Below are 25,872 nucleotides of genomic sequence, written 5' to 3'. Positions count from 1 at the left end.
CTTGATGCTTGCTATGCTTGTGGCCATGATGCCAATATGAATGAGGCTTATGGTGATAAACTTGCTATAGGTCCTTATGTTAAACATGAAATTGTTGCTATTGCACCCACACATAATAGTCCGATAACCCACAAGTATAGGGGATCACAACAGTTTTCGAGGGTAGAGTATTCAACCCAAATTTATTGATTCGACACAAGGGGAGCCAAAGAATATTCTCAAGTATTAGCAGCTGAGTTGTCAATCCAACCACACTTGGAAACTTAATATGTGCAGCAAAGTATTTAGTAGCAAGGTAATGTGATAGTAGTGGTAACGGTAGCAAAAGTAATATTTTTGGGGTTTGTAGTGATTGTAACAATAGCAACGGAAAAGTAAATAAGCGAAGAACAATATATGAAAGCTCGTAGGCAATGGATCGGTGATGGAGAATTATGTCAGATGCAATTATTCATGCAACAGTTATAAAATAGAGTGACACAGAACTAGCTCCAATTCATCAATGTAATGTAGGCATGTATTCCGAATATACTCATACGTGCTTATGGAAAAGAACTTGCATGACATCTTTTGTCCTACCCTCCCGTGGCAGCGGGGTCCTATTGGAAACTAAGGGATATTAAGGCCTCCTTTTAATAGAGTACCGGACCAAAGCATTAACACACAGTGAATACATGAACTCCTCAAACTACGGTCATCAACGGGAGTGGTCCCGATTATTGTCACTTCGGGGTTGCCGGATCATAACACATAGTAGGTGACTATAGACTTGCAAGATTGGATCAAGAACTCACATATATTTGTGAAAACATAATAGGTTCAGATCTGAAATCATGGCACTCGGGCCCTAGTGACAAGCATTAAGCATAGCGAAGTCATATCAACATCAATCTCAGAACATAGTGGATATTAGGGATCAAACCCTAACAAAACTAACTCGATTACATGATAAATCTCATCCAACCCATCACCGTCCGGCAAGCCTACGATGGAATTACTCACGCACGGCGGTGGGCATCATGAAATTGGTGATGGAGGAAGGTTGATGATGACGATGGCGACGGATTCCCCTCTCCAGAGCCCCGAACGGACTCCAGATCAGCCCCCCGAGAGAGTTTAGGGCTTGGCGGCGGCTCCGTATCGTAAAACGCGATGAATCCTTCTCTCTGATTATTTTCTACCCGAACCCGAATATATGGAGTTGGAGTTGAGGTCGATGGAGCGTCAGGGGGTCGACGAGGTAGGGGGCGCGCCCAGGGGGTAGGCGCCCCCACCCTTGTGGACAGGGTGTGGGCCCCCTGACGTGGATTCTTCTTCCAGTATTTTTTATATATTCCAAAAATAATCTCCGTTGATTTTTAGGTCATTCCAAGAACTTTTATTTCTGCATAACACCATGGCAATTCTGCTGAAAACAATGTCAGTCCGGGTTAGTTCCATTCAAATCATGCAAGTTAGAGTCCAAAACAAGGGCAAAAGTGTTTGGAAAAGTAGATACGACGGAGACGTATCAACTCCCCCAAGCTTAAACCTTTTCTTATCCTCAAGCAATTCAGTTGATAAACTGAAAGTGATAAAGAAAAACTTTTACAAACTTTGTTTGCTCTTGCTGTTGTAAATATGTAAAGCCAGCATTCAACTTTTCAGCAAAGATTATGAACTAACCGCATTCGCAATAACATTTAGGTCTCATGTTTACTCATATCAATGGCATAATCAACTAGCGAGCAATAATAATAAATCTCGGATGACAACACTTTCTCAAAACAATCATAATATGATATAACAAGATGGTATCTCGCTAGCCCTTTTTGAGACCACAAAACATAAATGCAGAGCACCTTTGAAGATGAAGGACTGACTAGACATTGTAATTCATGGTAAAAGAGATCCAGTCAAGTCATACTCAATGTAAACTAATAGTAATGGATGAAAATGATAGCAGTGCTCTCCAACTGCTACTTTTTAATAAGAGGATGATGACTCAACATAAAAGTAAATAGATAGGCCCTTCGCAGAGGGAAGTAGGGATTTGTAGAGGTGCCAGAGCTCGGTTTTGAAATAGATATGAATAATATTTTGAGCGGTATACTTTCATTGTCAACATAACAACCGAGAGATCTCGATATCTTCCATGCTACACACATTATAGGTGGTTCCCAAACAGAATGGTAAATTTTATACCCCCCTCCACCAACAAGCATCAATCCAAGAGTCCCGGGGGAGTTTTGTTTGCAGTTATTTTGATTTGATTTCCATAAAGCATGGGACTGGGCATCTCGGTGGCCAGCCATTTTCTCGTGAGTGAGGAGCGGAGTCCACTCCTCTTGAGAATAACCCGCCTAGCATGGAGGATACAGACAACCCTAGTTGATACATGAGCTATTCAAGCATACAAAACATAATGTTTATTTGAAGGTTTAGAGGTTGGCACATACAAATTTACTTGGAACGGTAGGTAGATACCGTATATAGGTAGGTATGGTGGACTCATATGGAAAAACTTTGGGTTTTATGGAGTTGGATGCACAAGCAGTATTCCCGCTTAGTACAAGTGAAGGCTAGAAAAAGACTGGGAAGCGACCAGCTAGAGAGCGACAACAGTCATGAACATGCATTAAAATTAATCAACACCAAATGCAAGCATGAGTAGGATATAATTCACCATGAACGTAAATATCGTAGAGGCTATGTTGATTTTGTTTCAACTACATGCGTGAACATGTGCCAAGTCAAGCCACTCGAATCGTTCGAAGGAGGATACCACCCTATCATACCACATCACAACCATTTTAATAGCATGTTGGCACGCAAGGTAAACCATTATAAACTCCTAGCTAATTAAGCATGGCATAAGCAACTACAATCTCTAATTGTCATTGCAAATATGTTTCTTTCATAATAGGCTGAATTAGGAACGATGAACTAGTCATATTTACAAAAACAAGAGAGGTCGAGTTCATACCATCTTTCCTCATCTCAATAAGTTCATCATATAATCATCATTATTGCCTTTCACTTGCACGACCGAATAGTGTGGATAATAATAATAGTGCACGTGCATTGGACTAAGCTGGAATCTGCAAGTATTCAATTCATGGGAGAAGACAAGGTAATATGGGCTCTTTGTTAGATCAACAATAATGCATATGAGAGGCACTCAACATTTTCATTATGGTCTTGTCCTCTCGACCCCCAAAGAAAAGAAACAAAACTATTTACATGGGAAAGCTCCCAACAAGCAAAAGAAGAACGAGAAATCTTTTTGGGTTTTCTTTTTAATTACTACTACTACTACAGGCATGGAAAGTAAACTAACTAAAGGCTAAAACTAATTTTTTTGGTTTTTCTTCAGGTTTTTCAAACACACAAGAAGAAAGCTTAAAAGGAAAATAAACTAGCATGGATGATACAATGAAAAAGTATGAGCACCGACAACTAGCATGAGTGTGTGAACATGAATGTAATGTCTGTGAGAGATATGTACTCCCCCAAGCTTAGGATTTTGGCCTAAGTTGGTCTATGCCCATGGATCAAAGTGGCCCTCTCCGGTGTAAGGGGGAGTGTCCTCTGGGTGCCACTGGTTGGCGATCTCCTCCGGTTTCCACTGATAAACTAACTGTCGATAAGGGTCCAGGGGTGGTTCCGGCTCAGGCTCTGGAGTTGGTGTCACGCTCCAGTATGCATAAACGTCCTTCGGCAAAACAAGGTACTTGCCTGAAAATATGTTAAACAAAGAGGGAGCAGGCAAGGTAATAGTCTCAAAGTTATTCTTACCAAAAATTAGTCTATAGTTAAGCAACTTCTTCTTATTCTTAACAATAAAATCATGTGCTATCATGCTCTTATAATCTAGAAAAATATTAGGCAGCAACTTTTCCTCTTTCTCATAATGCCTAATAGGTATGTTAAAGTGTGCAGCAAGGCGCGAAGCAAAGATGCCTCCAAGGATGGGGCCCTTAGTACGGTTCAGGTTTAACCGCTTAGCAACAATAGCGCCTACCTGAAGGTGGTATCTTGAAACAAGGCATGGCGCAGAATAACAATATCAGGAGCACTAAGGTTCCCATAGTTCCCGCGACCAATTAAGCATCTACTAGCAAATATTGAAAAGTAACGTAGAACAGGAAAATGTATGCTAGTGATTCTTGCATCAGAAACTTTCCTTGTTTCCCCTACAACAATCATATCAATAAATCCCTCCACATCATCACGATGTGGTTCCTCTATGCTACCCTCAAAAGGTATCAAACAAACCCGACAAAAATCATGAAGTGACATCTCCTTATGCTCATCATATAAATAAAATTCCACCGAAGGTGGTGAGCTCCTAGCATGGAAATGAAAGTTTTGCACAAAGATATTGGTGAGTAAGAGATATTGTTCGCGTTGGTCGGGGAGGAAGGCGGTGAGGCCTGCATTTTCAGCCAAATAATAAAAATCTTCATAAATCCCGGCCTCTTTCAAGAACTCATCACAAGGCCATTCACATGGCCGAACCTTCGTAGTACGAGGGAGATTATACTTGGACTTCTTTTTCTCTTCACTTTGCTTATCCTTCGAGCTTCGGCTCGACGAGCCCCTCAAAAATCTCTTCATGATTTTCTGAAAATTTCTGAAATTTTTAGTAACTTCAAAATAAAAGTGAACCAAACTCAATAAAATTGATAGCAACTACTCCCAAAAGTGCCTAGAGACTATATCATGCATTAGAACTACTTGGGACCATATAAATTTGACATGCAAGCTCAAGAACAGGGTCACCTAAGCAGCAAAAATTTGCAATAAATAAAGCACTAGAACAAAAACTAATTAGATCATTGGAGGAGTCACATACCAAGGAACAATCCTCCAAAGCAGTTTTGTGAATGGAGCTTTGAGCTAGGAGATCGAAAATGGCAGCAAGAGGAGCAAGAACTCGGGTTTGAGATGGCTAGTGATTTTTCGGGGAGGAAGAAGGAGTGTGTGGTCGCTGGAATAAGTGGAGGGGACCCACGTGGGGTCCACGAGGCAAGGGGGCGCGCCCAGGAGGGTGGGTGCGCCCTCCACCCTCGTGGGCACGTGGCTGCTCCCCCTGCTGTGTTTTCAGTGCCAGATATTCTCAAATATTCTAGAAAAATCATATTTAATTTTCAGGGCATTTGGAGAACTTTTATTTTCGGGGTATTTTTTTATTGCACGGATAATTCAGAAAACAGAAATAAAATAATATTTTTGCTTTATTTAATATAAATAACAGAAAGTAAAAAGAGGGTACAAAGAGTTGTGTTCTAACTTCATCCATCCCATGCTCGTAAAAAGGAATCCACTAACAAGGTTGATCAGGTCTTGTTAACAAACTCATTTCGAATAACATGAAACCAGAGAATTTTCGAATAACACTAGGTTACCTCAACGGGGATATGCACATCCCCAACAATGAAAATATCATATTTCTTCTTGACAGTAGGAAGAGGAAATTCAAAACCTCCAATAGTAATTGTTGAAAATTTCCCAATAGAATTGATACCGTGGACTTGAGGTTGTTTCCTCGGAAAGTGTACCGTATGCTCATTACCATTAACATGAAAATTGACATTGCCTTTGGTGCAATCAATAACAGCCCCTGCAGTATTCAAAAAGGGTCTTCCAAGAATAATAGACATACTATCGTCCTCGGGAATATCAAGAATAATAAAGTTCGTTAAAATAGTAACGTTTGCAACCACAATAGGCACATCCTCACAAATACCGATCGGTATAGCAGTTGATTTGTCAGCCATTTGCAAAGATATTTCAGTAGGCGTCAACTTATTCAAATCAAGTCTACGATATAAAGAGAGAGGCATAACACTAACACCGTCTCCAAGATCACATAAAGCAGTTTTAACATAGTTTCTTTTAATGGAGCATGGTATAGTTGGTACTCCTGGATCTCCAAGTTTCTTTGGTATTCCACCCTTAAAAGTATAATTAGCAAGCATGGTGGAAATTTTAGCTTCCGTTATCTTTCTCTTATTTATAACAATATCCTTCATATACTTAGCATAAGGATTCATTTTAAGCATATCAGTCAAATGCATACGCAAAAAGATAGGTCTACTCATTTTAGCAAAGCGCTCAAAATCCTCATCATCCTTTTTCTTGGATGGTTTAGGAGGAAAAGGCATGGGTTTCTGAACCCACGGTTCTCTTTCTTTATGTGCTTCCTAGCAACAAAGTATCTCTTATCATAACATTGATTCTTTGATTGTGGGTTATCAAGATCAATAGCAGGTTCAATTTCTACATCATTATTATTGCTAGGTTGAGCATCAACATGAACATCATCATTAACATTATCACTAGGTTTATTTTCATTACCAGATTGTGTTTCAGCATCATAGATAGAAGCATGCAAAGTCCTATCATTAGGATTCTCAGGTGTATCTACAACAAGTTCACTAGAAGCATGCAAAGTCCTATCATTTTTCTTTCTCTTCCTTTTGGAAGGACTAGGTGCATCTATAGTAGTTCTCTGAGCATCAATTCTCTTAGGATGGCCCTCGGGATACAAAGGCTCCTGAGTCACTTTACCTCCTCTAGTTTCAACTCTAACAGTAAAGTCATTATTCTTACTATTCAATTCATTGAGCAAATCATTCTAAGCTTTAAGTACTTGTTCTACTTGAGTGGTAACCATAGAAGCATGTTTACTAATAAGTTTAAGTTCACCTTTAACACTAGTCATATATTCATTCAATTGTTCAATCATATAAGCATTGTGTTTCAGTTGTTTACCAAAATAAGCATTAAAATCTTCTTGCTTGACCATAAAGTTGTCAAATTCATCCAAACATTGGCTAGCAAACTTAGCAGGAGGGATTTCAGCTTTATCATATCTATAGAGCGAGTTTACCTTTACTACCTGTGTTGGGTTATCGAGATCATGTGTTTCTTCAATAGGTGATGAATTAAGACCATGTATTTCTTCAACAGGAGGTAAATTCTTAACATCTTCAGCTTTTATACCTTTTTCTTTCATAGATTTCTTTGCCTCTTGCATATCTTCAGGACTGACAAATAGAATACCCCTTTTCTTCGGAGTTGGCTTAGGAGTTGGTTCAGGAAGTGTCCAATTATTTTCATTAGTCAACATATTATTCAATAGCAATTTAGCTTGATCAACAGTTCTTTCCCTAAAAACACAACCAGCACAACTATCCAGGTGGTCTCTAGAAGCATCGGTTAGTCCATTATAAAAGATATCAAGTATTTCATTTTTCTTGAGAGGATGATCACGCAAAGCATTAAGTAATTGGAGAAGCCTCACCCAAGCTTGTGGGAGACTCTCTTCAATTTGCACAAAATTATATATTTCCCTTAAAGCAGCTTGTTTCTTATGAGCGGGGAAATATTTAGCAGAGAAGTAGTAAATCATATCCCGGGGACTACGCACACAACCAGGATCAAGAGAATTAAACCATATCTTAGCATCACCCTTTAATGATAATGGAAATAATTTAAGGATATAATAGTAGCGAGTTTTCTCATCATTAGTGAACAGGGTAGCTATATCATTTAATTTAGTCAGATGTGCCACAACAGTTTCAGATTCATAGCCATAAAAAGGATCAGATTCAACCAAAGTAATTATATCAGGATCAACTGAGAAATCATAATCCTTATAAGTAATAAAGATAGGTGAAGTAGCATAAGCAGGATCATATTTCATTCTAGCATTCAGAGATTTTTCTTTCAGCTTAGCTAATAGTTTCTTAAGATCACTTCTATCATTGCATGCAAGAAACTCTCTAGCAGTTTCTTCATCCATAACATAACCCTCAGGAACAACAGGCAATTCATATCTAGGGGGAGAATCTTCATCATCACTTTCATCAATATTATCAGTTTCAATAATTTCATTCTCTCTAGCCCTAGCAAGTTGTTCATCAAGAAATTCACCAAGTGGCACAGTAGTATCAAGCATAGAAGTAGTTTCATCATAAGTATCATGCATATCAGAAGTAGCATCATCAATAACATGCGACATGTTGGAATTAATAGCAGAAGCAGGTTTAGGTGTCGCAAGCTTACTCAAAATAGAAGGTGAATCAAGTGTAGAGCTAAATGGCAGTTCCTTACCTCCCCTCGTAGTTGAGGGATAGATTTTGGTTCTTTGATCTTTCAAGTTCTTCATGGTGACAAGCAGATATAAATCCCAAGTCACTCAAAGAATAGAGCTATGCTCCCCCCCAATGGTGCCAGAAAATAGTCTTGATAACCCACAAGTATAGGGGATCGCAACAGTTTTCGAGGGTAGAGTATTCAACCCAAATTTATTGATTCGACACAAGGCGAGCCAAAGAATATTCTCAAGTATTAGCAGTTGAGTTGTCAATCCAACCACACCTGGAAACTTAATATCTGCAGCAAAGTATTTAGTAGCAAGGTAATATGATAGTAGTGGTAATAGTAGCAAAAGTAATATTTTTGGTTTTTGTAGTGATTTTAACAATAGCAACGGAAAAGTAAAAAAGCGAGGAACAATATATGAAAAACTCGTAGGCAATGGATCGGTGATGGAGAATTATGTCGAATGCGATTATTCATGCAACAGTTATAACATAGGGTGACACAGAACTAGCTCCAATTCATCAATGTAATGTAGGCATGTATTCTGAATATAGTCATACAGGCTTATGGAAAAGAACTTGCATGACATCTTTTGTCCTACCCTCCTGTGGCAGCGGGGTCCTATTGGAAACTAAGGGATATTAAGGCCTCCTTTTAATAGAGTACCAGACCAAAGCATTAACACATAGTGAATACATGAACTCCTCAAACTACGGTCATCACCGGGAGTGGTCCCGATTATTGTCACTTCGGGGTTGCCGGATCATAACACATAGTAGGTGACTATAGACTTGCAAGATAGGATCAAGAACTCACATATATTCATGAAAAGATAATAGGTTCAGATCTGAAATCATGGCACTCGGGCCCTAGTGACAAGCATTAAGCATAGCAAAGTCATAGCAACATCAATCTCAGAACATAGTGGATACTAGGGATCAAACCCTAACAAAACTAACTCGATTACATGATAAATCTCATCCAACCCACCACCGTCCAGCAAGCCTACGATGGAGTTACTCACGAACGGCGGTGAGCATCATGAAATTGGTGATGGAGGAAGGTTGATGATAACGATGGCGACATATTCCCCTCTTCGGAGCCCCTAACGGACTCCAGATCAGCCCTCCCGAGAGAGTTTAGGGCTTGGCAGCGGCTCCATATCTTAAAACGCGATGAATCCTTCTCTCTGATTTTTTTCTCCCCGAACCCGAATATATGGAGTTGGAGTTGAGGTAGATGGAGTGTCAGGGGGCCCACGAGGCAGGGGGCGCGCCCCCACCTCATGGACAGGGTGTGGGCCCCCTGACGTGGATTCTTCTTCCAGTATTTTTTATATATTCCAAAAATAATCTCCGTTGATTTTTAGGTCATTCCGAGAACTTTTATTTCTGCACAAAAATAACACCATGGCAATTCTGCTGAAAACATCGTCAGTCCGGGTTAGTTCCATTCAAATCATGCAAGTTAGAGTCCAAAACAAGGGCAAAAGTGTTTAGAAAAGAAGATACGATGGAGACGTATCATAGTCCTATTATCTTTTTGAATTCTCCAAACTACACTATATCGGAGAAATTTTCTCTTATTAAGGATTATGTTGATGGGTTGCATTTTACCGTTGCACATGATGATTTTGATGAATGTAATATACATGTGCTTGCTGCTCCTACTTGCAATTATTATGAGATAGGAACTACATCTCCACCTCTCTATGTTTCCAACACGATAAAATTGCAAGAAACTGTTTATACTATGCATTGGCCTTTACTATGTGTGCATGAATATTTTTTTATGACATGCCTATGCATAGGAAGAGAGTTAGACTTCGTCATTGCTTGATATATGTTGCTTTGTGCTCACTACTAAATTCCAAATCATTGCTAATTCAAATTGGTTTTGATATACCTTGGGATCCGGGTGGATCCATTACTTGAGCACTATATGCCTAGCTTAATGGCTTTAAAGAAAGCGCTGCCAGGGAGACAACCTGAAAGTTTTAGAGAGTCATTTATTTCTGTTGAGTGCTTTTATAAAGTTTAAAAACAAAAAATAAAGAGGGGAACCTAAAACTTTTTCAAAAAGAAAAGCGGAGGTGAAAAAGACGAGCATTGTTAAAATGGGAGCTAGCCTTCAACTTTGTTCATGCCCATGGAAACTTTGTGACCCTTGATTACAAAAACTTTTCAACAAAAATAATTATTCCCTTGTACAATTCCTTTGTATTATAAAAATAATGTGCCAAGATTTGCCTTTAGGATGTTTACATTGCTTGTTGGTTTGTGCGGTGCAGAACAGAAACTTTGGCTGTAGTGCGCGATTTTACATTTTTTACTGGAACGTCAAACGGTTCTGAAACTTTTTTCACTGTCTTTCTATACAAATTGTTTATTTTTGCAAATTTTGGAAGAATGTTTTTAGTACCAGAGGTATGGTTAATGTTCAGATTACTATAGACTGTCCTGTTTAAGACAGATTCTGTTTTTGATGCATAATTTGCTTGTTTTGATGAAACTAACAATTTCTATCAGTGGATTAAGCCATGGAAAAGTTATATTACAGTAGCTACAATGAAAAAACAAAATATGGATTGGTTTGCAACAGTACTTAGAGTAGTGATTTGCTTTATTACACTAATGGATCTTACCGAGTTTTTTGTTGAGTTTTGTGTGGATGAAGTGTTCGAAGATCAAGCAGGTCTCGATGTGAGTAGAAGGAGGAGAGGCAAGAGCTCAAGCTTGGGGATTACCAAGGAACCCCAAGTAAATATTCAAGGATACTCAAGCGTCTAAGCTTGGGGATGCCCCGGAAGGTATCCCATCTTTCTTCAACAAGTATCAGTATGTTTTTGGATTCATTTCGTTCATGCGATATGTGCAAATCTTGGAGCGTCTTTTGCATTTAGTTTTCACTTTTCTTTTATGCACCATGCTGGTATGAGATAGTCTCTAGTTGATTTATATAACTCTCATTGCACTTCACTTATATCTTTTGAGTATGGCTTTATAGAATGCTTCATGTGCTTCACTTATATCATTTGAAGTTTGGATTGCCTGTTTCTCTTCACATAAAAAACCGCCATTTATAGAATGCTCTTTTGCTTCACTTATATTTGTTAGAGCGTGGGTATATATTTTGTAGAAATAATTAAACTCTCTTTCTTTACTTATATCTATTTAGAGAGATGACAGGAATTGGTCATTCACATTGTTAGTCATAAAATCCTATGTAAAACTTGTTGATCACCGAATATGATATGTTTGGTTCCTTGCAAAAGTTTTGCGATATAAAGGTGGTGATATTAGAGTTGTGCTAGTGGGTAGTTGTGAAATTGGGAAATACTTGTGTTGAGGTTTGCAAGTCCTGTAGCATGCACGTATGGTAAACATTGTGTGACAAATTTGAAGCATGGGGTGTTCTTTGATTGCTTTCCTTATGAGTGGCGGTCGGGGACGAGCGATGGTCTTTTCCTACCAATCTATCCCTCTAGGGGCATGCATAGTAGTACTTTGCTTCGAGGGTTAATAAACTTTTGCAATAAGTATATGAGTTCTTTATGACTAATGTTGAGTCCATGGATTATACGCACTCTCACCCTTCCATCATTGCTAGCCTCTTATGTACCGTGCATTGCCCTTTCTCACCTCGAGAGTTGGTGCAAACTTCGCTGGTGCATCCAAACCCCGTGATACAATATGCTCTATCACACATAAACCTCCTTATATCTTCCTAAAAATAGCCACCATACCTACCTATCATGGCATTTCCATAGCCATTCCGAGATATATTGCCATGCAACTTCCATCATCATCATATACATGACTTGAGCATTTATTGTCATATTGCTTTGCATGATCGTAAGATAGCTAGCATGATGTTTTCATGGCTTGTCCGTTTTTTGATGTCATTGCTACGCTAGATCATTGCACATCCCGGTACACCACCGGAGGCATTCATATAGAGTCATATCTTTGTTCTAGTATCGAGTTGTAATATTGAGTTGTAAGTAAATAAAAGTGTGATGATCATCATTATTAGAACATTGTCCCATGTGAGGTTATCAAAATAAAAGAGGCCAAAGAAGCCCAAATAAAAAAGAGAGGCTAAAGAAGCCCACCAAAAAAGAGAAAAAAACAAAAAATGAGAGAAAAAGAGAGAAGGGATAATGTTACTATCCTTTTACCACACTTGTGCTTCAAAGTAGCACCATGCTCTTCATATAGAGAGTCTCATTGAGTTATCACTTTCATATACTAGTGGGAATTTTCATTATAGAACTTGGCTTGTATATTCCGATGATGGGCTTCCTCAAATGCCCGAGGTCTTCATGAGCAAGCAAGTTGGATGCACACCCACTTAGTTTCAGTTTGAGCTTTCATATACTTATAGCTCTAGTGCATCTGTTGCATGGAAATCCCTACTCCTCACATTGACATCAATTGATGGGCATCTCCATAGCCTGTTGATTAGCCGCATCGATGTGAGAGTTTCTCCTTTTTTGTCTTCTCCACACAAACTCCACCATCATATTCTGTTTCACCAATAGTGCTATGTCCATGGCTCACGCTCATGTATCGCGTGAGGGTTGAAAAGGCTGAAGCATGTTAAAAAGTATGAACCAATTGCTCGGCTTGTCATCGGGGTTGTGCATGATGGGAGCATTTTGTGTGACGAAAATGAAGCATGGCCAAACTATATGATTTTGTAGGGATGAGCTTTCTTTGGCTACGATATTTTGAGAGGACATGATTGCTTTATTAGTATGCTCGAAGTATTATTTTCTTAATGTCAAATGATAGACTATTTCTTTGAATCACCCGTGTCTTAATATTCATGCCATGATTAGATTACATGATTAACATTATGCTAGGTAGCATTCCACATAAAAAATTATCTTTTTTATCATTTACCTACTTGAGGACGAGCAGGAATTAAGCTTGGGGATGCTGATACGTCTTTGTCGTATCTATAATTTTTGATTGTTCCATGCCAATATTATACAACTTTCATATACTTTTGACAACTTTTTATACTATTTTTGGGACTAACATATTGATCCACTGCCCAGTGCCAGTTCCTGTTTGTTGCATGTTTTTTGTTTCACAGAAAATCCATATCAAACAGGGTCCAAACGGGATAAAAACTAACAGAGATTTTTTGGAATATATGTGATTTTTGGGAAGAAGAATCAACGCGAGACGATGCCCGAGGGGGCCACGAGGCAGGGGCGCGCCCTGGGCCCTCGTGGCCACCCTGTAAGGCGGTTGGTGCCCTTCTTTCGCCGCAAGAAAGCTAATATCCGGATAGAGATCGTGTCCAAAATTCAGCCCAATTGGAGTTACGGATCTCCGGGAATTTAAGAAATGGTGAAAGGGAAGAATCACGGAACGCAAAAACAAAGAGAGACAGAGAGACAGATCCAATCTCGGAGGGGCTCTCGCCCCTCCCACACCATGGATACCATGGACCAGAGGGGAAACCCTTCTCCCATCTAGGGAGAAGGTCAATGAAGAAGAAGAAGAAGGAGGGGTGCTCTCTCCCCCTCACTTCCGGTGGCGCCGGAGTGCCACCGGGGCCATCATCGTCACCGCAATCTACACCAACAACTTCACAGCCATCATCACCAACTCTTCCCCCCTCTATGAAGCGGTGTAACCCCTCTTTTACCCGCTGTAATCTCTACTTAAACATGGTGCTCAACGCTATATATTATTTCCCAATGATGTATGGCTATCCTATGATGTTTCAGTAGATCCGTTTTGTCCTATGGGTTAATTGTTGATCGTGATTGGTTTGAGTTGCATGTTGTATTATTGGTGTTGTCCTATGGTGCTCTCCGTGTCGCGCAAGCATGAGGGATCCCCGCTGTAGGGTTTGCAATATGTTCATGATTTGCTTATGGTGGGTGGCGTGAGTGACAGAAGCACAGACCCGAGTAAGTAGGTTGTTTGCGTATGGGAGTAAAGAGGTCTTGATGCCTGATAATGCTATGGTTGGGTTTTACATTAATGATCTTTAGTAGTTGCGAATGCTTGCTAGAGTTCCAATCATAAGTGTATATGATCCAAGAAGAGAAAGTATGTTAGCTTATGCCTCTCCCTCAAATAAAATTGCAATAATGATTACCGGTCTAGTTATCGATTACCTAGGGACAAATAACTTTCTCGTGACAACAAGCTCTCTACTAAAACTAACTTAGTTGTGTCTTCATCTAAACAGCCCCTAGCTTTTATTTACGCGCTCTTTATTATCTTGCAAACCGATCCAACAACACCTACAAAGTACTTCTAGTTTCATACTTGTTCTAGGTAAAGCGAACATTAAGCGTGCGTAGAGTTGTATCGGTGGTCGATAGAACTTGAGGGAATATTTGTTCTACCTTTAGCTCCTCATTGGTTTCGACACTCTTACTTATCGAAAGAGGCTACAATTGATCCCCTATACTTGTGGGTTATCAGTCACAAACAGCCCTAGAGTTCATACTAAAATAACACCTTAAGATACACATTAACCAAAACCCTAATGTCACCTAGATACTCCAATGTCACCACATGTATCCACGGGTTTGATAATACAATATGCATCACACAATCTTAGATTCATCTATTCAAACCAACACAAAGAACTTCAAAGAGTGCCCAAAAGTTTCTACCAAAGAGTCAAGATGAAAACGTGTGCCAACCCCTATGCATAAGTTTACACAGTCACTGTTGGGGATATAGCTATTGAGTTAACCCACCCAGGAGGGCCGGGTTATACTTCTGGCGACTCACAAGATAAAGCCCATGAAGGAATCGAAGATGGCGGTTCATGAGGATGACTTATGAAGAGCCCAAGGCCCAAAGGCGGCTTAAGGCCCGTAGGTGTAAACCGCCATATGTATGTGACTTGTATTATAAGGCAATTGTAATTAGGTCACCGGACCGGACATGTTTATGAGCCGGCCGAGACTCTGTAAGCCGGCAGGCGTCAACCTTAGTATATAATGGGACAACCCGGCGGCGAGTTAGGGAGACAGACAACAAATCGAGAACTAGGTCAAGCGTAATCGCTCCCTAGTAATCGGAACCTAAGCAATACCACCTCTAATTGGACTAGGCCTTTACCTTCATCGCAAGGGGCCGAACCAGTATAAACTCTCGTGTCCTTTGTCCCGTTTAACCCCTTTAAGCTAACCTAGTGCGATGACTCCACGACTAAGTCCACACACTAGGACATCTTACGTGAAAATTCCATGATAGTTGGCGCCCACCATGGGGCTAGCGCATGGTGGTTTCGAGTTCTTACAGGGCAGCTTCGAAGGGATCAAGGGATACGCTATGGGCCGTATGACCAAGAGTCGTCGCGGCAAGCTCTACATCGACGATGCAGGCTGGGGCCCCGAGGCCGGCTCAGTTGAGTACGGGTACCAGGTCCCCTTTGGCGGAATCCATGTCTTCATCGGCAAGATCGGCGAGCCGGGCACGGAGCCGGACATCTGCACTGACATCATCGAGACGACTCAGCGTGCATGACCCACCCAAGTTCAACCCGCCGTGAAACGTGCCTTTGTTGGATTTATCCACGGAGCTGAGTTGGAAGGATCCATGTCTGGTGGTGAGACGACCATTTATTCTGATGGTGAGTCGTCCACGGGAGAGACTACTTCATTGTACCAATTACAAGACGGCAGGCTTGGGGGCTGTTCCGATGGCGATAGTATTCGGGACCCCTATGAGTCGCCGAACCGAGTTGCGATCTTTATGGCCGGAACACAGTCAGTGCAAAATTCTTCAACAGCAGCAGCAATGATTTCCGGGTTAGCAGCGGCAACGACAGCCGGGGCAGGAGGCTCTGCGCGCCCGCCGGCTCATGTTTTGTCCGACTTATTAGACGCTTTGACAACACTGCGGACGGTGGTGGTTAACCCGACGAACCAAGATCAGCACAATGCGAAAGTCGCAAAATTGCGAGATCAGATAGCCCAAGCCACGAAAGACCTGGCAGCTGAGGACACTAGGATGGCCACATAGCAGGCTACGTTGGATGCTCACGCGCAGTGGATTCAGTCGGAGTCTTTTCGGCTCATGCTAGATCAGAACGCCTCAAACAAAGTCATGAGGAGGAGGCATCAGAGTCGTCTGCCTTCGGTCTATGAGGCAAGAAATCTCTTTAATACGCTTGGAGTGGGGACCAGTAACCCGGTAGGGGTAAACCGGGTTGAAGCACCTGGGACGGGAACGTCGGCTCAGCCGCTCACGATGGACCCGCTTCGCCAGAACAATATTCCACCACAGCACGAGCCGATGCCAGCGGGTCATTACTCTAACCCTTTGGATAACATGATCGCTGCGGCATCATGATTAGCAGCTCTCCCAGTTGAAGGCGAGTCACCAGCAGCAGTTGAAACGCGAAGGGCTAGAGAGCTACTTCAGACTACATTGGTTCAGCAGCAGGCTTATTCTTACAGCCGTGAGAGAATCCATTCAACCCCCCGCCCAAGCCGAAGTTATAGCATACACATGGATTCCCTAGCAGTGTCAAGCAGTGAGCGACGTCGTAACCCGCCCCATGGACATGACCCACCTCGTAATACTCAGGCTCTGATAGATCAGGATAGAGCACGTCGGGAGGTTGAGTTGGTGGTTCAGTACGCGGCTCATCAGCCCTCACTAGTTTATCCGACAACTTCGTTGTAAGCAGGCGTGACCTCCCGAAGCACGGGTGTACCCTATTTAGTGCCGACTCTACGTAATGAGTGTCTACCCAAGGATTTCAAAGGACCTCGTAAGGTGCCTAACTACACAGGCGACTTACCCCCTGAGGCATGGATTGAGAGTTACGAGATGGCCATCGAACTGTTGAAGGTCAGCGATGCCGCGTGTGCGTACTTTACCATGATGCTGGATGGGACCGCCCGTACTTGGTTAAAGGACTACCTGCCAACTCCATTGGGCATGGGCCGAGTTAAAAGCCTGATTTATCCAGAATTTTAAGGATACGTGTAAGCAGCCCATGTCGATCGTGGATTTGGATGCCTGCGCCCAAGAGGAGGGCGAGTCAACGACACATTGTGTGCACCGGGTTAAGGCCATCCTACACTCATCAGATAACATCAATGCTGGCTCAACAGTCCTTGTGTTGGAGAAAAACTGCCGTTTTGTGCCTCTTAAATAGAAGTTAGGGCGGCTTAAGCGCCATTGCAATGATATGGGGGAGCTGATGGCGGCTCTAATTAAATATGCTGACTCTGATGGTACCAAGGACCCCGAGTCTGATGATGACAAGCCGGGATAGGGAAAGAAAAGTGGCAACACTAGAAACCAACATCATAACCCGACGACTTAGGGGAGTAATGGTAAACGTAAGATTGATAATAATCCAGATTTTGTGGCCAATACCAACACGCAGAACAATGGTCAGCATCGTAAGGGAAAGCCACCTCCTTGGGCAGGAGGGTCAGGTATAAATCTGGAGCAGATGTTGAATCAGCTCTACCCAAAGCATGGCTCGCGGGACAGGCCATCTACGCATCTTTGGAAAGACTGCTACGTTATGAAGGATTTCAAAAATTCTGACTTGTTCCAGTACAATCATGGACCAGGTGGCGACTCAAGTTCCGGTTCTTATGGTCCGGGTCATGGTGGTGGCGGCTCTAACTCTGGTTTGTAGGGTCACCAGGGTAACCAAGGTAATCAGGGAGGTTTTCATCAACAGCCTGGTCCGAGGAGTCAGCAACAACAATCTAGGTATCAGAGTAACCCGAAACAGTTGAATAGTGGGCAGTACCACGTCTTCACCACAAGTTTATGCAAGCGGGATCGGAAGCTTCATAAAAGGGCAGTGAATGCCGTTGAGCCGGCAGTTCCCCGTTACTTGTGCTGGTTGGAGCAACCCATTGTGTGGAGCCATGAGGATCACCCGCACCAGGTTGATAATCCGGGTCACCTGACTTTGGTGGTAGCACCCCAAGTTGGAGGATATAAATTCACCAAAGTACTAATGGATGGAGGTAGCAGCATAAATATCCTTTATTATGACACCTTCCGTCGCATGGGGTTAACCGATAAAAATCTTAAGCCATCAAACACTATTTTTCACGGTGTGGTGCCTGGTAAGTCAGCATAGCCAGTTGGGAAAATAGCGCTGGAGATTGCATTTGGGGATGATCATGATTCCAGATCTGAGACGTTGACCTTTGAAGTAGTAAAAATCAAGAGTCCTTATCATGCTTTGTTTGGCAGGCCGGCTTATGCTAAGTTCATGGCAAGACCTTGTTATGTTTATCTACAGCTCAAAATGCCAGGTCACAAGGGGTCCATTATGGTACATGGAAGCCGGAAGATAGCTTTGGAGTGTGAGGAAGGTGATGCAGCCTATGATGAATTGGTCTGCGCAACACAGGAGTTGAAGTTTTACAAAGATAATGTTGACGCGGCTGACATGACGTCTTTGAAAAAGCCAACTATGGAGCATGACATGGCGTTGAAGTTTAAATAGATGGATGACACCAAGCTAGTTTACTTTGTTCCTGGCGATTCATCTAAGCAGTTCAACATCAGCGCTAATCTGGATCCAAAATAGGAAAGCGTGCTCATCGAGTTCATCCCTGAGAATCGGGACATTTTTGCATGGAAGCCTTCTGACATGCCAGGTGTACCGAGGGAACTCGCTGAGCACAGTCTTAACATTGATCCAAAGTTTAAGCCGATGAAGCAGTTTCTCCGTAATTTTAATGAAGAGAGGCGAAAGGCCATTGGTGAAGAAGTGGCCCGACTCTTGGCGGCTGGGTTCATTATTGAAGTTTTTCATCCTGAGTGGTTGGCTAACCCGGTGTTGGTACTTAAGAAGAATGGCACTTGGCGTATGTGTGTAGATTACACGGATTTAAACAAGGCTTGTCCGGCTGATCCTTTTGCTCTTCCTCGTATTGATCAAATTATTGATGCTACGGCGGGTTGTGAGCTTTTGAGTATTTTGTATGCTTATTCTGGTTATCATCATATCAAAATGGTAGTTAAGGACCAGGAGAAGATAGCTTTTATCACTCCCTTTGGAGCCTTCTGTTATGTGTCTATGCCTTTTGGGCTCAAGAGTGCCCAGGCGACTTACCAGCGATGTGTGCAGAATTGTCTTCATAATTAGATTGAGCGCAATGTTCATGCTTATGTGGATGACATTGTGGTGAAATCCAGAAAGAAGGAAACGTTGGTAGACGATTTGAAGGTGACCTTTGATAATCTCCAGGTTTATAAGATGATGCTTAACCCGGCCAAATGCGTTTTTGGTGTGCCGGCAGGCAAGCTCTTGGGTTTTTTGGTTTCTAACAGAGGCATTGAAGCTAATCCGGAGAAGATCAAAGCCATTACTTCTTTGGCTAAGCCGGCGTGTGTTAATGATGTTCAACGTCTGGTGGGTCGTATTGCGGCTCTAAGCCGGTTCATAAGCCGGTTGGGAGAGAAGGCTATCCCTCTGTATCAGATGATGAAAAAGACAAATAATTTTGTCTGGAGTGATGCCTCTAATGCAGCATTTGAGGACTTGAAGAAGCAGTTGGCTGAGCCGCCCGTTATTGCTGCTCCTATTGATAAGGAGCCGTTGTTGTTGTATGTGGCTGCTAATGCCCGGGCTGTCAGCGTAGCTATTATGGTGGAACAGAAGGAGGCAGGCAAGGAATATCTGGTTCAGAGGCCGGTTTACTACATCAGTGAGTTTCTCATTGAGTCCAAGCAGAGGTATCCGCGCTGGCAGAAACTTGTATATGGGGTGTTCATGGCCAGTCGAAAACTTAAGCAGTATTTTTTGGGTCATCCCATCACTGTGGTTAGTTCTGCTCCCTTGGCGGATATTATTCAAAATAGAGAAGCCACAGGTCGGATAGTCAACTGGGCCATTGAGCTTGGACCTCATGGTTTGAAGTATATGCCTCACACGACCATCAAGTCTCAAGCACTGGTGGATTTCATCAATGACTGGATAGAATTGCAGATGCCTGAAGAAAAGCCAGATAACACGTATTGGACTATTCACTTTGATGGGTCCAGGCAATCGGAAGGCTCGGGGGCTGGAGTTGTGCTAGCTTCCCCTCGAGGTGATAAATTTTGTTATGTTCTCAGGTTGATGTTCCCTTGTACTAACAATGCAGCTGAATATGAGGCTTTTCTCCACGGTCTTCGGATGGCTAAGGAGATGAACTTAAGCCGGGTGAGGTGCTTTGGTGACTCAGATTTGGTAGCTCAAGAAGTTTCTGGTACTTGGGATTTTAAGGATCCACTCATGGCGGCTTACCGTCGAGAGGTTGATGCCGTTACGGGTCACTTCAAGGGTTATCAGGTTGAGCATATTGATCGAATGAAGAATGAGGCGGCTGATGCTTTAAGCCGGCTAGGCTCTCAGCATAAGCCAGTGCCACCTAATACTTTTTTAGATATTATGCATAACCCCTTCGTCAAGTTGCCTACAGAAGAAGACCTTGCTATTCCTGACCCAGAAGCACAATTGGTGGCGGCTCTTCATGTAATTCCTGATTGGACAGTTCCATATTTGGCTTATATGACCCAGGGCGAGTTACCTGAGGATGAAACTTTGGACAGGCAGATAACTCGGCGGTCCAAGTCAATGACCATTGTCTACCGAAGAGTCAAGATGAAAACGTGTGCCAACCCCTATGCATAAGTTTACACGGTCACATAACCCGCAAGTTGATCACCAAAACATACATCAAGTAGATCACGTGAATATCCCATTGTCACCACAGATAAGCACATGCAAGACATACATCAAGTGTTCTCAAATCCTTAAAGACTTAATCCAATAAGATAACTTCAAAGGGAAAACTCAATCCATTACAAGAAGGTAGAGGGGGAGAAACATCATAAGATCCAACTATAATAGCAAAGCTCGCGGTACATCAAGATCGTGCCAAATCAAGAACACGAGAGAGGGAGAGATCAAACACATAGCTACTGGTACATACCCTCAGCCCCGAGGGTGAACTACTCCCTCCTCGTCATGGAGAGCGCTGGGATGATGAAGATGGCCACCGATGATGGTTTTCCCCTCCGGCAGGGTGCCGGAGGGGGTCCCAGTTGGTTTTTCATGGCTACAGAGGCTTGCGGTGGCGAAACTCCCGATCTTGGTTCTGTTCTAGAGGTTTGGGGATATATATGAGGTGTTGGTGTCGAGAACAAGTCAGGGGAGTCCACGAGGGGCCCACAAGGTCGGGGGCGCGCCCTAGGGGGGGGCGCCCCCACCCTTGTGGTGGCCTCGGGACTCCTCTGGTGCATCTCTGGTACTCTGTGGGCTTCCTTTGGTCCATAAAGAATCGTCGTAAAGTTTCAGGTCAATTGGACTCCGTTTGATATTCCTTTTCTGCGAAGCTCAAAAACAAGGGAAAAACAAAAACTGGCACTGGGCTCTAGGTTAATAGGTTAGTCTAAAAAATCATATAAAATAGCATATAAATGCATATAAAACATCCAAAACAGATAATATAATAGCATGGAACAATAAAAAATTATAGATACGTTGGAGATGTATCAAAGGAGTAGATGGTATTATTATACGTTGTGTACCTGAGCATGAACATGGACAAATCTTACGGAAATGTCACTCCGAAGCATATGGAGGACATTATGCTGGAGAGAAAACTGCTCAGAAGGTATTGCAATCTGGATTTTATTGGCCTACTCTCTTCAAGGATGCCCGTAAGTTTGTCTTATCTTGTGATGAATGTCAAAGAATAGGTAATATCAGTAAGTGTCAAGAAATGCCTATGAATTATTTACTTAACATTGAACCATTTGATGTTTGGGGATTCGATTACATGGGACCTTTTCCTTCCTCTAATGGGTATACATATATTTTGGTTGTTGTTGATTATGTTACTAAGTGGGTAGAAGCTATTCCAACTAGTAGTGCTGATCACAACACCTCTATTAAAATGCTTAAGGAAGTTATTTTCCCAAGGTTTGGAGTCCCTAGATATCTAATAATTGATGGTGGTTCACACTTCATTCATGGTGCTTTCCGTAAAATGCTTGCTAAGTATGATGTTAACCATACAATTGCATCACCTTATCATCCTCAATCTAGCGGTCAAGTTGAACTTAGCAATAGAGAATAATCTTGCAAAAACTGTCAATGGGTCCCGGAAGAATTGGTCTAAGAAATTAGATGATGCACTTTGGGCTTATAGAACAACATATAAAAATCCTATGGGTATGTCTCCTTATAAAATGGTATATGGAAAAGCATGTCATTTGCCTCTTGAGTTAGAACATAAAGCATATTGGGCAATCAAAGAACTCAACTATGATTTCAAACTTGCCGGTGAAAAGAGGTTATTTGATATTAGTTCATTAGATGAATGGAGAACCCAAGCTTATGAAAATGCCAAGTTATTTAAAGAAAAGGTTAAAAGATGGCATGATAAAAGAATCCAAAAGCGTGAGTTTAAAGTTGGAGAATATGTTCTTTTGTACAACTCTCGTTTCAGATTCTTTGCACGGAAACTTCTCTCAAAATGGGAAGGACCCTATGTTATCGAGGAGGTTTATCGGTCTAGAGCTATCAAAATAAATAATGTCGAAGGTACTAACCCGAAGGTTGTTAATAGGCAACAAATAAAACATTATGTCTCATGTACGCCCATTAATGTTGAAAGTAATATTATCCAAACTTTGACACCGACAGAACACATAAAATAGTCCTTCCGGAAAACTCTAGAATCGTTAAAATTAGGAGGTATGTGATACGAGAAAACGGATTTCGCAAAATCCGCAAAAATATTTCTGTCTGTTTTGGAATATAACAAAAATTAGGAAAATAAGAAACAACCAGGAAGCGTACCCTGATGGGCCCAAGACACCAGGGTGCGCCTGGCTTGCGAGGCCCGCCCAGGTGGGTTGTGCCCTCCTCGGGTACCTTCCGGACTATGTTTTCCTACGGTTTGCTTGTCCCCCAAGGTAAAAAATCTTTATATACCCCCCGAACGTATTGACCACCTTATCACGGAGAAATCTTCTGTTTTCTTTTCCTGTTGTTCCCTCACAGATTCAGTAAGGCTAGCATCATGTCTTCCTCACCCTCCAACAACGGAGAAGAAGACGCAGAGGCGTTTCAGGGAGATCTAAGGAGAGAGGAAGCTAAAGAAGTTGCTATGGAGGAAGAAGAGGAAAATCCTTTTGGGGTTCACTCTCCCCCGTCTGAGAGAGGCACATTGGCGGGTATCTCTACTCATCCGAATCCTCATCAGGCTATGAGATCATCAAATAATCAAGAGGGCCTCGAAGTGCAAGAAGAAATACCACCAAGAAGGCCTCTACACAGGTTACATCGTAAGAAAGCAATTTGATTCACAATTATGGGTTCGTGAATACTCCTCGTAGGCACACACCGTCCAATTGGGACATATCTCTGTAACATCCCAAAACTCTAAATTTTGGAATGTTATATTAAATAAATAGTTTTGATTGATTGTTTGATTGATTGTGTGAAATTGAGTGAAATTTGAAACTATTTGAAAGTTAAATGAGAGGGAATAAAAGGACTTTCTCAAACTTTCACTTTGCATTTTGATCTCCATGAATTCAAATTCTTTTCATCACAAAACCCTGGAGAGAAGATGCCATGACTTCTTCCATTTAAATAAATGTAAGGGGTTTTGAAAAGATTTGAATTTTTATTTGGAATTTTTTTTTCAATTCAGAAACTTTAAACAACTCAATGATTTTCATGAAAGAAGATAAAATGACTTCTTCAAATTAGATGAAATATGAGTTGGGAGTTTAAAAGAATCAAATTGAAAGTCCCTTTGAAATTATTTTCAATTTGGAGTTATTTGGGTTTTATTCAAATTATGTTTCTCCAAAAATAAAATAGATGGAAATTAGGGTAAATGATTCCCTACATTAGAAAATTGGAGAGAAATAAACTTGAATTTATTTTGGTATTTTTAAAATGATTTTTATGAGGTTTTATTGCAGGACAAGCATTGTTTGCTTTACGTAAATTTTTGTGGATTTTATTTGTCACTAGAAAAAATGTTCAAGTTGTAGAAAATATTTTTCTGAAAATTTCGGTATATAATATGCATGTATAAAATATTATTTTTATTTTCTTTATTCATTTTTTCCTTTTTTGTTTCTATTTAAAAAAACTGCGTGTGCAGCTTATAACTATCCGTCGCCCACGGGCGCAACATAGTCAGCAGACAGGCCCGTTACTCTTTTTATTTTTTTGGTTATGCTTAGAAAAAAAATATTATCTTTAGAAATATTTATTTTTCTTAAAAAAAGTAAAAAAAACTACAGTGCGCGCTGCCGGCTGAGCCGCCTAAGGCTTTGGGCCCATACGAGGCGCCTCCCCTTTTCTTTTCTTTTCGTCTATGTTTAGTCCCATATTGCTTAGCCTTTGACCCCTAAACCTCTTTTCCACCTATAAATATAGACCCATATCCTTCAAAAATCATCCGATTCAGGTTAAATCAATATTTTGGTTTGACTAGATTCATTAAAGAAAAATATTTTTCTCCTCTCCGGCGGGACTTCTAAAAATTGTGTCCTCTCTCCAAAGTCGTCTTTTCTCTACCTTATAAAGGTATCTTTCTTTGTTATTTTTCTTTTTATACTTCCGTAATTTATTATTTCTAGACTAGTACGATAGAATAATTAGATTATCAATTAGTCTTTGTATTTATACATTAGACCTAAAATTATTTTAGCCGTAACTATTTTTTTCCGTAAAACAGTTTGGCCCTGATTTTTCAAATAGCCATGAATTTTTACTCATTCATCCAAATTAGATGAAACCAGCGCATATAGTTTTGTCTTGTTTTCACCTATCCAGTGAACCTGTCACATCAACTTTTTAAAATTTTCAAATTTCGAAATTTGTTTAGATTCATATTCAAACTTCTTTTGATCATAACTTGAGTTCCGTAACTCCGATTTAGTTGATTATTTTTTCAAATTGAAGCTCTTGACCTAAACTTTCTGATAAGACCAAATCCACCCAATTTTGGTACTGTTAGAAATTGTTTTCTGTTCGCAAGAGTTATTTGTGTGTTTTCGAACTTTTTTGAGATCTTTTCTTCAATTCTTTTGCATGATTGCTTATGTATGCAATTGCTTGCTCACAATAGATTGACCGGAGTGTGACGAGTAGAACTATCAGGAGTTATGAGTGCAAATCATCTTCATCAACAGTACAAGGCAAGTTCACACTTTGATCATATTTTTTCTACCCAGTTTTTATGCATTAGTTTCACCCTCAAACAGTGCATGAGTAGGATGTGTTAGCATGTGGGTATTTGGGAAGTAGTTGATGAGGTAGGAACCTACTATCTTATATTCAAACCCCTGGGTGTTACTACGTTATGCTTATACTGCTATGCTATGCTCATAGACGTGGTTTGGTTGAGTGTATCCATGATAGATGTGAGAGTTGTTAAATAATGGTTAACTTAAGGTGGCTACTTTAATACACATCTGGGTGGATTGGTTGTGGCACCCTGGGGATACCAGTGGCTTGCCCGGACACCCGGGGAATCCAGTGTTGTCCTAAGAGATCCCGGGGTATCCGTGTGATCATCCTATTGGAATGCCACCCAGGCTCAGAGAGATCATAAGATTATTCATGCCAGAAACTTCCGCGTGCAGCCACAAGCCATTATGGGCTCTGGCATGGTTGAGTAAGTTGTGGGAAACCATTCTATGATGGGCTAGCAGATGTAGGGGATTGTAGGTGTACCGGCCTATCTATCGGTTAAGGTGACCTCTTCGGAAAGACTGTGTCTCGGTC

This window comes from Triticum aestivum, chromosome 3A, assembly GCF_018294505.1.
Source record: "Triticum aestivum cultivar Chinese Spring chromosome 3A, IWGSC CS RefSeq v2.1, whole genome shotgun sequence".
In the NCBI taxonomy this organism is placed as follows: domain Eukaryota; kingdom Viridiplantae; phylum Streptophyta; class Magnoliopsida; order Poales; family Poaceae; genus Triticum; species Triticum aestivum.
The sequence above is the reverse complement of the archived record's forward strand: the minus strand, read 5'-3'. Positions refer to the sequence as shown.